Genomic DNA, 12,356 nt, shown 5'->3' on the forward strand with positions numbered 1-12,356 from the left:
CCGCCCTTTCCCAAGTCGGATTCAGGGCGGATTACAACATCATAAAATAATTAAATCACACAATAAGACTTAAAATTAAACAGTTAAAACCATTAAAATGAAAGAAAATAAGGCAGATGGCTTGATGGCCATCTGACAGCAATGAAAATCCTGTGAATTTAGGGGGACGTATTTCTGAGTTTCCTTCATTGTGCAGGGGTTTGGACTAGAGGACCCTGGAGGTCCCTTCCAACTCTAGGATTCTATGCTTTAACTGGGCTCTCCTTCCTGGGAGGTTTTTCAACAGAGCCTGCATGGCCCTCTGACAGCAATGATGGTCCTGTGCATTGATGGGGAGGGGCTTGTGAGTTCCCTGCATTGTATGAGGGTTGGACTAGATGACCCTGGAGGTTCCTTCGAACTCTAGGATTCTATTCTTTAACTGGGCACTCCTTCCTTGGAGGTTTCTAAACAGAGGCTGGATGGCCCTCTGACAGCAATGAGGATCCTGTGGATTGGAGGGACAGTGGCTCAGTGGTAGAGCATCTGCTTGGGAAGCAGAAGGTCCCAGGTTCAATCCCTGGCATCTCCAAAAAAGGGTCCAGGCAAATAGGTGTGAAAAGCCTCAGCTTGAGACCCTGGAGAGCCGCTGCCAGTCTGAGAAGACAATACTGACTTTGATGGACCAAAGGTCTGATTCAATATAAGGCAGCTTCATATGTTCATATGAGGGGGAGGGGTTTGTGAGTTCCCTGCATTGTGCAGGGGTGGACTAGATGACCCTGGATGTCCCTTCCAACTCTAGGATTCTATGCTTTAACTGGGCTCTCCTTCCTGGGAGGTTTTTCAACAGAGGCTGGGTGGCCCACTGACAGCAATGAGGGTCCTGTGGATTGAGGGGGAAGGGCTTGTGAGTTCCCTGCATTGTGCAGGGGGTTGGACTAGATGACCCTGGAAGTCCCTTCAAACTCTAGGCTTCTATGCTTTAACTGGGCTCTCCTTCCTGGGAGATTTTTCAACAGAGGCTGGGTGGCCCTCTAACAGCAATTAGGATCCTATGGATTGAACGGGCGGGGTTTCTGAGTTCCCTGCCTTGTGCAGAGGGTTGGACTAGATGACCCTGGAAGTCCCTTCCAACTCTAGGATCTATGCTTTAACTGGGCTCTCCTTCCTGGGAGGTTCTTCAACAGAGGCTGCATGGGCCTCTGACAGCAATGAGGATCCTGTGGATTGAGGGGGAGGTGTTTGTGAGTTCCTTGCATTGTGCACGGGATTGTACTATATGACCCTGGAGGTCACTTCCAACTCTACGATTCTCTGTTTTCAGGGGCTTTCAAAGTGATATTACAATGACTATTTTCATGCGTGTGTGGGGTCATCCTCATTGTTTGTACTTGCAAGCAGTTTTAGGGCTCAGCCCACTCCTCCTTTTTTGTGGCAGTATTTGTGGGTGGGAGGGGTGGGCTCCCTTCGGGTGTCCTGCCCCCCCCAGGGAAAGTGTATGCGCAATACATCGCCTCTCCTTTCCCGGTGTAGTGAACGCCGTGTGGTCACTGTCTGGCTATGCCTGGCAGATGGTTACTGCAATGCCCTCTCCTACATTACTGCATCCGTGGCAACACCTTCTCGCTGGTCCCCCCTGTTTTTCACAAAGTTTGCCACATCATGGTGCGACCGAATATCCGGCGGTATAACCGGATGGGCAGGCTGGGCTCACCAACCTCGCCAGCCAAGAGAAGGAAACTCTAACATCAAACTCGGGCAGACAGAGCTCGTTAATGTAACATCTACCACCTGGAGGACTCGCTGCCGGCGTCCCGGCTTACTGGGCCATGGCAGATGACCCCAAGGTGAAAGGGTGGAGCCAGTATTGCGCACACTGCACTTCACCTAAAAATTCCTCTGCGCAGGCCTGAAGGGCATATCCACACCCACAACCCACAACATACCAAGTCCGGCAGCGACGGGCAAGGGGCGAAACAGCAGGTGGAAGATGCCACTGGAAGCCACAGTCCCGATTCTGCATGTAGGCGGTTCAGGGTATTGGTCGCCTGATGCTGACTTGGAGACGAAAGCATTTTTCGGCAGCACCCTGAACGACCAAGCAGCCTTATCTAGGGACAGCACTGCTTGCTCCACACGGAGAGGGGCCTAGAAAAGGTGGCCTAAACAAAGCTCATCTCCTCCACCCCAGTTGGCTAGCCGCGGTCAATGGGCATCCTTACTTGCGGTCAAAAAATAACAACAAAGAAAAGGCATGCACCTGCCTCACAAAGTGTGCAAAGACTAAAGCTTGCATGTTGGAACATCAGAACCATGCTTGACACAGTAGATAGTGGTCGCCCTGAACGACGCTCTGCTCTAGTTGCCCACAAACTTCTCAGGTTGAATATCGACATAGCAGCTCTCAGTGAGGTCCGTTTCCCTGAGGAAGGTAGTCTTCAAGAACACGGTGCTGGCTATACCCTCTACTGGTCGGGTAAGTCAAAGTCTGAGAGCCGCCTTTCTGGTGTCGGCTTCATGGTCAGGAACTCCATTGCCTCCAAACTCGAAAACCTGCCAACAGGTCACTCAGATCGCATCATGTCCATGCGCCTCCCACTTCAAAACAAGCAGCATGCAACACTCTTCAGTGTGTATGCCCCAACCCTTCAAGCAGATCCTGCAGAAAAGAACAAGTTCTATGCTGATCTACGCAGCCTCGTACAGAAGACCCCTATAAAGGACAAGGTGTTCATCCTTGGCGACTTCAATGCCAGAGTAGGTAAAGACTCGGAAGCCTGGAAAGGAGTACTTGGCAAACACGGCATTGGCAACTGCGACGATAACGGGCGCCTCCTGCTAGAATTCTGTATGGAGCACCAGCTCACCATCACCAACACTATCTTCCAGCAGAAGAACAGTCTGAAGACAACCTGGATGCACCCACGGTCCATGCACTGGCACCTTATCGACTACATTCTGGTGCGCCAGAGAGACCTTCGAGATGTCTTACACACCCGAGTAATGCCCAGTGCAGAATGTCATACGGATCATCGTCTTGTACGCTGCAATCTCCGTCTTCACTTTAAACCCACACCCAGGAGAGGAGGTATCCCTCAGAGGAAGCTTCAGGTTGGCAGCCTTCAGTCAGCCGAAGTTAAAGCTGCCTTCCAGGCAAAACTCCAGTCAAGAATTGAGGACCCCAGTTGCCCCACAGACCCTTCTCCAGAAGCACTCTGGGAACACCTAAAAACTACCATCCTGTTGATCTCTGAAGAAGTCCTCGGGTTCTCCACTAGGAAGAACAAGGACTGGTTTGACGAGAACAATCAAGAGATCCAAGAATTACTGGCGAAAAAGAGATCTGCCTACCAAGTGTCAGAACTGGCAGAACGTCAAACAGAGTCCAAACTTGTTACAAAGTATAAGCATTTATTTGAGAACTACAGAGCTGAAGCTACAAGATAACACTGATGCCCAGGCCTGGCATCTAGTTACATTTTATGTGGTCAGGACAGCAACAATAAAACCATCTTTCACACAGGGTACAGACAAGTGTCTCATTCTCAGGGATCGTTATCAGAAGGGAGGATGCATTCCTGCTGTGAAGGCCTATTCGGCCTGGCTTCAAACGGCCATCTGCAGATGTTGACCAGAGGTTATCTGTTCCCCTCCAAGGATCACAGGGTGTTTGAAATGCAAAGCATTTGGGTGTTAGTTGCAGAGGCAAAGTGTTATGTGCTAGGGGGAGCCGGCAATATGGAGTCAGTGTGGCTCACAGCATACATGAAAGTTACAAGTTCTGACACCAAGCACATCTTGCTCAGCCCTCCTGTCCTGGGAAAAAAGCAACCTTTCGCACTGCATGTTGCAACCTCCAGCGCAAGCTTCGAGACATTCAGAAGGAGTAGTGGATTTAGCTTGCAGAGAGAACTCAGCTGTGTGCAGACACTGGAGATCTAAGAGGGTTCTACGAAGCCCTGAAGGCAGTATATGGCCCATCATATCAGGCTCAGAGTCCCTTGCGTAGTGCAGACGGCTAAGTGCTCCTCACAGACAAGGCATCTATACTGAACCGGTGGTCGGAATATTTTCAGGTTCTCTTCAGTGCTAACCGCGTAGTTCAAGATTCAGCAATTCACCTCACCCCACTTCAACCAGTGAAAACAGAGTTGGACAAGATTCCCACTCTAGAAGAGACTGTTAAAGCCATCAAGCAACTGAAAAGTGGCAAGGTAGCGGGAGTTGATGGAATCCCACCAGAGATCTGGAAGCATGGGGGCACAGTACTACATAGCTCACTTCACAAAGTACTTGTCACCTGCTGGGAACAAGGCAAATTACCACGCGACTTTCGCAATGCAATCATCATCACCCTATACAAGAACAAAGGGGAAAAGTCAGACTGCTCCAACTACCGGGGGATAACCCTGTTCTCCATCGCAGGCAAAATCCTTGCCAGAATACTCCTGAACAGACTGGTGCCCACCATTGCAGAAGAACTCCTCCCAGAGAGCCAGTGCGGCTTCAGAGCTAACAGGAGCACCACCGACATGGTATTTGTTCTCAGGCAGCTCCAAGAGAAATGCAGGGAACAGAACAAGGCTCTGTATGTGACTTTTGTCGACCTTACCAAAGCTTTCGATACCGTTTGCAGGAAAGGCCTGTGGCAAATCTTGGAACGTTTAGGATGTCCCCCAAGGTTCCTCAGCATGATCATCCAGCTACATGAAGACCAGTGAGGCCAAGTTAGACACTGCAACAATCTCTCGGAGCCCTTCCCAATAGGCACAGGTGTAAAGCAAGGCTGTGTTGTCGCGCCAACTCTCTTTACGATCTCCTTTAGCATGATGCTTCAAAGAGCCGCAGTAGATTTAGATGATGACGATGGTGTATACATCCGCTATTGCACCGATGGCAGCCTGTTCAACCTGAGGTGACTAAAGGCGCACTCTAAGAAAATGGAAAAACTTATCCGAGAGCTACTGTTTGCTGATGATGCTGCACTCGTCTCCCACTCGGTATCAGCTCTGCAGCATATGACGTCCTGCTTTGCAGAGGCTGCCAAGCTATTCGGCCTAGAAGTTAGTCTGATGAAGACAGAAGTTCTTCAGCAGCCTGCACCCCAGGAAGATTATCACCCTCCTTGCATCACTGTGGGTGAATCAGTTTTGAAGACAGTCCAGCAGTTTAGCTACCTGGGGTGCATCATCTCCTCAGACGCCAAGATCGACAAGGAGATTGACAACAGGCTGGCAAAGGCTAACCGTGCATTTGGCCGACTGCACAAAAGAGTGTGGAGCAACAAGCATCTGAAAAAAGGCACAAAGATCAATGTTTACAAAGCGGTTGTGATGACAACCCTCATCTATGGCTCCGAATCGTGGGTTTTATACCGTCATCACCTGCGACTCCTTGAGCGCTTTCATCAGCGCTGCCTTCACACCATTCTCAACATCCATTGGAGTGACTTTGTGACCAACACTGAAGTCCTCAAGCGGGCAGAGGTTACAAGCTTCGAGGCATTGTTGTTGAAGACGCAGCTGCGCTGGGCAGGGCATATCTCCAAAATGGAAAACCACCGCCTTCCCAAGATTACCCTGTATGGCGAAGTTTCCACTGGCCATCGAAAAAGAGGGGCACCAATGAAGAGGTACAAGGACTCCCTGAAGAAATCCCTTGGCACCTGTCGCATCAACCATCACCAGTGGTCTGACCTAGCCTCAGATCGCAAGGCATGGAGGCACACCATCCACCAGGCTGTCTCTTCCTTTGAGAACGCTCGCATAGCTGGTCTTGAGGACAAAAGGAGATTGAGGAAGAATCGCACTGCTACAGCTCCAACCTCAAATCAGACTTTTCCTTGCAGCCACTGTGGCCGGACCTGCCTGTCCCGCATTGGGCTTGTCAGCCACCAGCGAGCCTGCAGCAGACGTGGATTACTGCACCTTTCTTAAATCTTCGCGAAGTCAAGCCGAGAGAGAGAGAGATTTGTGGGTACTGAAAAACGGCACCTGTTGGTGGGAGTTCTGCTAAGCCCTGAGAGGGAAATTGGTGGGAAGCAGTGAAGCTTTATATTTACTTACTTATTTTATTTGTATCCGGTCCTCCCCGCTGAAGCAGCCTCATTTGAATACAGGCACCTTAAACAAGAAGCACTGGTTTTAGGAGCTCCTTTTACACATCGAGCACAATTTTGTATAGGTTGGTGGCAGGAGATGCCGGTTATAGAAGGTCATGATCAACACTTCTTCAGATACACCAAAATGGAGGCTAGCAGTCCATATCTATAGGAAGAGCGTGAGCAGCAGATTAGCACACAACACAGTGAAGATGTGTAAGAGATGTGAGGACCCAACAGGGATAACAAGCTTAGTTTATATGGTCCCCGTATGGTACAGGATGGGACGGTACAGGATGGGACGGTACAGGATGTATAGCTTGGCACGGGTAAAGGGAGAGGAGCTCAGAGCCTTTCTCAACCGGACCATTGTAGAAACTGCATTTGTTTGGATCTAATTCTGGGGGGAAACATAGGGAAGCAAATAAATATATGGAGATTGGAGACTGATGTGCAAATGTACAGTTTTTCATTGTGGAATGCTGAGGGTCATTAACTGTTGTCATGATCTTCAGCCCTGCAAGTGCACTGAGAGAGACGGTGGCTCAGTGGTAGAGCATCTGCTTGGGAAGCAGAAGGTCCCAGGTTCAATCCCTGGCATCTCCAAAAAAGGGTCCAGGCAAATAGGTGTGAAAAACCTCAGCTTGAGACCCTGGAGAGCCGCTGGCAGTCTGAGAAGACAATACTGTCTTTGATGGACCAAGGGTCTGATTCAGTATAAGGCAGCTTCATATGTTCATATGTTCAATTGAGAGGAGAGCCCTGAGGAGCTGGTTTTCAGCCTCCCCCAAAGATCTCCTTTTTGCTGGAGACCTGACCAGGATCTGACCAAGTGAGCCCCACAGATCAAAGGTGGCCCCCTCTTTGGTGCTTGGAAGAGGTGCGCTTCCTAGTACTTCACATCTATTGAAAGGAGAGAAAAAAGGATGAAGGGGTCACCAGTCCGCTTGGTCCTTTTGGGGCCCCAGTTTGCCTTAAGAATTAGCCCCATCAGACAGACTGGACCAGTTTAATGAGAGACTAAGCTCATAACATCCTTCAAGAGCCAAGTAGAGACAGTGAACTTTCCCAAAGAACCAAGGAGGCATATCTACAATAGCTTGGAACGTTACATGCATTACATTACATAGCAAAATGAAACTAAACCTAATCTACAAACCACAAGAAGCACTTTTCTTCTGATCCACAGGGGCGATTCTCATTGGCTTTCCTCGTGACACGTAACTGTCTCTGTCTCTCTTTCCCCCACCGCAGAAAGAAGCCTCTCTTTATAGTCAAGTCACTAAAGGGACATTGACACAGTCGGAGGTGGCCCAAGAGAAGGGGAAGGAGATGGAAGAGCAGGACCCAGAAGGACCTGGAGCTGGGAAGATGGCAAGCAAAGGCCTCCATTCCAACCAAGCTGGGAGCAACGCTGAATTCTGGGAAAGCCCTGTGCCAGAGAACCTGCCTAAGGACACCTTGACCTCAGACGCACATTTCCAACGCTTCCGGCAGCTCCACTACCATGAGGCTGATGGGCCCCGAGAGGTTTGCAGCCAGCTCCATCGCCTTTGCAACCACTGGCTGAAGACGGAGAGGCGCACCAAGAAGCAGGTCCTGGACGTGGTGGTTCTGGAGCAGTTCCTGGCCCTCCTGCCCCAGGAAATGCAGTGCTGGGTCAGAGGATGTTGGCCGGAGAGCAGTTCCCAGGCGGTGGCCTTAGCCGAAGGTTTCCTCCTGAGTCAGGCGGAGGAGAAGAGGCAGCCAAAGCAGCAGGTGAGGGGGTTTCCTCCAGCTACGTCCAATTCCACATCTGATCTTATCTAAGTTTTCCCTGAAGGATATTTGTCCAAGTGTTAATCCTCCAAATGGGAGATTTCTCAGCTTCCTTCTGTAAGTTAGTAAGTAAATTTTTATTTATACCCTGCCCTCCCCGCCGAGGCAGGCTCAGGGTGGCTTACAGAGCATGATACGAAATCATGATGTCACAATGACAGATAAAATCAATAGCAATATAAGTACAAATATAAATTAATTTTAAAAAGTTAAAACAATATAGTGGTGCTACAGTCTCTATTTATCCGGCAGCATAATATTTATTCTGGTTACATCTTTAAGGCTTCTTGGAAGAGGGCAGTTTTGCAGGCCCTGCAGAACTGATTGAGGTCCCGCAGGGCCCGCACCTCCTCCGGCAGCTGATTCCACCATTGGGGGGCTTTTATGGAGAAGGCCAGCTCCCTGGTTGTTTTAAGTTTGGCCTCCTTAGGCCCAGGGATTTCCAAGAGATTTTGTGAACTGGAGCGCAGTGCTCTCTGGGGAACATATGGAGAGAGGCGGTCCCTGAGGTAGGCAGGTCCTTGGCCACATAGGGCTTTATAGGTGATAACCAGCACCTTGTAACGAACCCGGAATACAATTGGCAGCCAGTGCAGTTCCCGCAGCCTAGGCCACGCGTATTCCCACCGAGGTAGTCCCACTAGTAGCCTGGCTGCTGCGTTCTGCACTAGCTGCAGTTTCCGCGTTCGGTACAGGGGCAGCCCCATGTAGAGGGCATTACAGTAGTCCAATCTCGAGGTGACCGTCGCATGGATCACTGTTGCCAGGTCGCCTCGCTCCAAGAAGGGGGCCAACTGCCTCGCCTGTCTGAGATGAAAAAAGGCGGATTTGGCAGTGGCCGCTATCTGGGCCTCCTTTGTCAAGGGGACTCCAGTACCACTCCCAAGCTCCTGACTTCACGCACTGGTACCAGTGGTGTCCCGTCAAAAGCTGGGAGGGGAATCCCCCCTTCCGGGGCGCCGCAGCCTAGGCAAAGGACCTCTGTCTTCGCTGGATTCAGTTTCAACCCGCGCAGCTTGATCCAATCAGCAACGGCTTGCAATGCCCGGTCCAGATCTATAGGGGCATCAGCAGCTCGGCCTCCCATCAATAGATAGAGCTGGGTGTCGTCAGCATACTGGTGACAACCCAGCCCATATTCCCAGGCAATCTGGGCAAAGGGGCGCATAAAGCTGTTAAATAGTATTGGAGAGAGAACCGCTCCCTGAGGCACTCCACAATTAAGTGGATGCCTCTGAGACCGCTCTCCCGCAATCGCCACCCTTTGTTCCCGACCTTCAAGGAAAGAGGAAAGCCACTGTAAGGCTAACCCCCGAATCCCTGCGTCGGCGAAGCGGCGGGACAGCAGCTGGTGATAGATCACATCGAACGCCGCCGATAGGTCTAGCAACAGCAATACCGCCACACCGCCTCATTCATTCATTTCACATTTTATTTATATCCCGCCCTCCCCGACCAGGCGGCCTCGATCCAGATGTCGTCGGAGATCATCCATCTTCTTCTAGAGAATTTCTGCTCCCTCCGGATAACTGGAAACCGGTCTGCTGATGGAAGGGTGATGAGTCTGGGCGTGGGGCAGGATCCAGTGCATGGTCTCTTTTCCATGCCATCTCTTATCCCTTTCAGATGTGGGGACCATCGGTGAAGGCAGAAGCTGCATTCTCTGGGGCAGACGGAGCTTCCTTGGAGCAAGGGCAGACGGCACAGGCCCAGGAGGGTGCCCAAGATGCCTTCTCCTCTGGTAAGGATTCTTTGTGTCTGGAGGCAATTGGGGCACCCCGTGAATGTGATGGGGAGAGCATTAAGGTCACAGCGCTGGAAACCAGTTCCTCGAGGCCAATAATCAAGGGGGAGATGTGGCTTCTGTGCCTGTGCTTATAGGGGCATCTGAGGGGCCACTGTGGGAAACAGGATTGTGCAATTGGGATGACAGGGTTTGGCCGGAACCCCAGGAGATTTGGGGAGGCCTTGGTGTGAAGCTTGGCACGGATAGTACCCTTGATCAGGGGTGTCAAACTCCTTCGTTAGGAGGCCTGGAGTGACACAAATGGGACTTCGTGGGGCCCGGCCGTGTGTCTCATAAAATATAATACCAGGTAGAGGAGATCAATGTTCCCTCTAGGCTGTGGGGTCTTGTGAGCAAAAAATCTACTTTGTGAGCTGTTGGTATTAAAGTTATGAGCTACTGCATAAATTAACTTGCTCTGGGGCCATTTTTCCTGAGCTAAGACAAAAATACGTGAGCTGGAGGCTAAAAAGCTGTGAGATGGCTCACACTAACTCAGCTTAGGAGGAACATTGGTGGAGATATGAACTTTATAACGGACACAGACAAACACAGTTAAAAGATATTTTTAAACTTAAAATACGAACATGCTTAAAACTTTTCCAATTTTTTTTAAGTTGGAAAGATGGGGGGACAGTTTAATTTGGCAGTGCAATTTTTAAAATAAAACATCAAGAAAAAGCACAAAGGGTCTGACTCTGTGGAAACAATAAGAACATAAGAGAAGCCATGTTGGATCAGGCCAACGGCCCATCCAGTCCAACACTCTGTATCACCCAGTGGCCAATAATTTTATATATATATACACACACATATATACATACACACACATATATATACATACTGTGGCTAATAGCCACTGATGGACCTCTGCTCCATATTTTTATCTAACCCCCTCTTGAAGCTGGCTATGCCTGTAGCCGCCACCACCTCCTGTGGCAGTGAATTCCACATGTTAATCACCCTTTGGGTAAAGAAGGACTTCCTTTTATCCGTTTTAGCCCGACTGCTCAGCAATTTCATTGAATGCCGATGAGTGCTTGTATTGTGAGAAAGGGAGAAAAGCACTGCTTTCTCTACCTTCTCCATCCCATGCCTCTATCATGTCACCCCACAGTCGACGTTTCTCCAAGCTAAAGAGCCCCAAGCGTTTTAACCTTTCTTCATAGAGAAAGTGTTCCAAACCTGTAATCATTCTAGTTGCCCTTGTAAGCTTTTCCCCCACGCCAAAGTCTACTCAGGTTGGCAATGGCTGTCCAGTATAATATCCCCCCCTTTTTTTGGTCCCCACATTAGAGTACACACTAGATTGGGGCCATTCAACAGATAAGCTGGCTGAAAACATCAACCTTTTGTTTGCAAGGACACAACTCCAGGAAGCGGGAGTTTGAGCTGCCTTTAGGAACTCTGAAAATGTAACCCTCTCCACTCCATTTGAAACCATTGCAGAGCAAAGACAAAGCTGCAAGGAAAACATGGAACAGACCTTAAAATCCACCCCACGTTTTCCTTGCAGCAGCCAGCAAAGAAAGGCAGGAAGAGCCAGGAACTGAGACTCTGTCTGGGAGCTTCAAGGGGGGCTTCAAAGAGCTTTTGAAGCTCCCAACCGAAGGAGATTCTGCCTCAGAGGTTCAAAGAGGCTGAGAACTGAAAGGGAGGTAGTCTTCGAGGTTCAAAGGGTAAGGACAAGAGTGTCGCTTGTATATATGAGAAGTGACAGCTTATAGCATGTGCTGAAGAAGTGAAAGTAGATCTGGAGGCTAGATGATCTAGATGACAGTAGGTGGCTGGGTGCCAGAGGTATTGCATCAGCCAGCACAGTCAGCATGACACAGCAAGTTGCTGATTGGCTGTCCAATGTATAAATGTACAGAGTAACTATGGTGTGTGTGGGTTAATGGAGTTGGTGTTGCAGCGGAGCATACTGTCAGCTTGCGTTCAATCGCTTCCTATTGATACTAACCATATTGCCTATACTGCTTATTTGTTCAAGACTAACCCTTTTGCCCTGTAGTAGAATGCAAGGTATGTCAGAGGGAGGGAGGCCTTGGGCGCCAGGGGTAATAAACGGCTAGCAGAACACAGAGAGACACCGCGCCGTTTCCCAGGCCAGGCAAGGCCGCCAAGCGGAAGGGGGAGTGTGGGCAGACTCAGGAAAGACAGATAGCAAGCGTGTGAATCAAATACCCCTGAGGGAGAAAGCAGCTTTTGTTTTAAGGAGTGATTTGCAGGGCCCTGCCTTTGATGTACCCCCAATATATGATAGTACCCATCCAATGCATGTTATCACTTTCAATGGTCTTCTCCAGTAGAAACATTGTGTATCCAATAAAGAAACTTATTTCTAAAGAAAGAGTTCTTTTGTTCTGGAATCTCAATGAACACTACGCTGATATTTTGAAAGTGATCCCAACAAAGGGGCTTATCGGCGAAGGTTACTTCTAGCGAATGGCTACAGAGGCACCAGACGACCAAGAGCCCTGCATACCAGAACTGCCAGGGTCCCCGGCTTGGTACGTTACCGAGAAACGCAAGCCAAGGAAGGTGAGCAGCCAAGTGCTCTTCATCACCCCACAGAAGTGGAAGCACCGCACCTCCACCACCCTGATGGAAGAGACCGCGCAACGCCACGCCAATCTCCTCCGCAACCCCGGAGATCCGGAGGCGCCT

Source organism: Heteronotia binoei, chromosome 2 (assembly GCF_032191835.1).
Source record: "Heteronotia binoei isolate CCM8104 ecotype False Entrance Well chromosome 2, APGP_CSIRO_Hbin_v1, whole genome shotgun sequence".
Classification (NCBI taxonomy): Eukaryota; Metazoa; Chordata; class Lepidosauria; order Squamata; family Gekkonidae; genus Heteronotia; species Heteronotia binoei.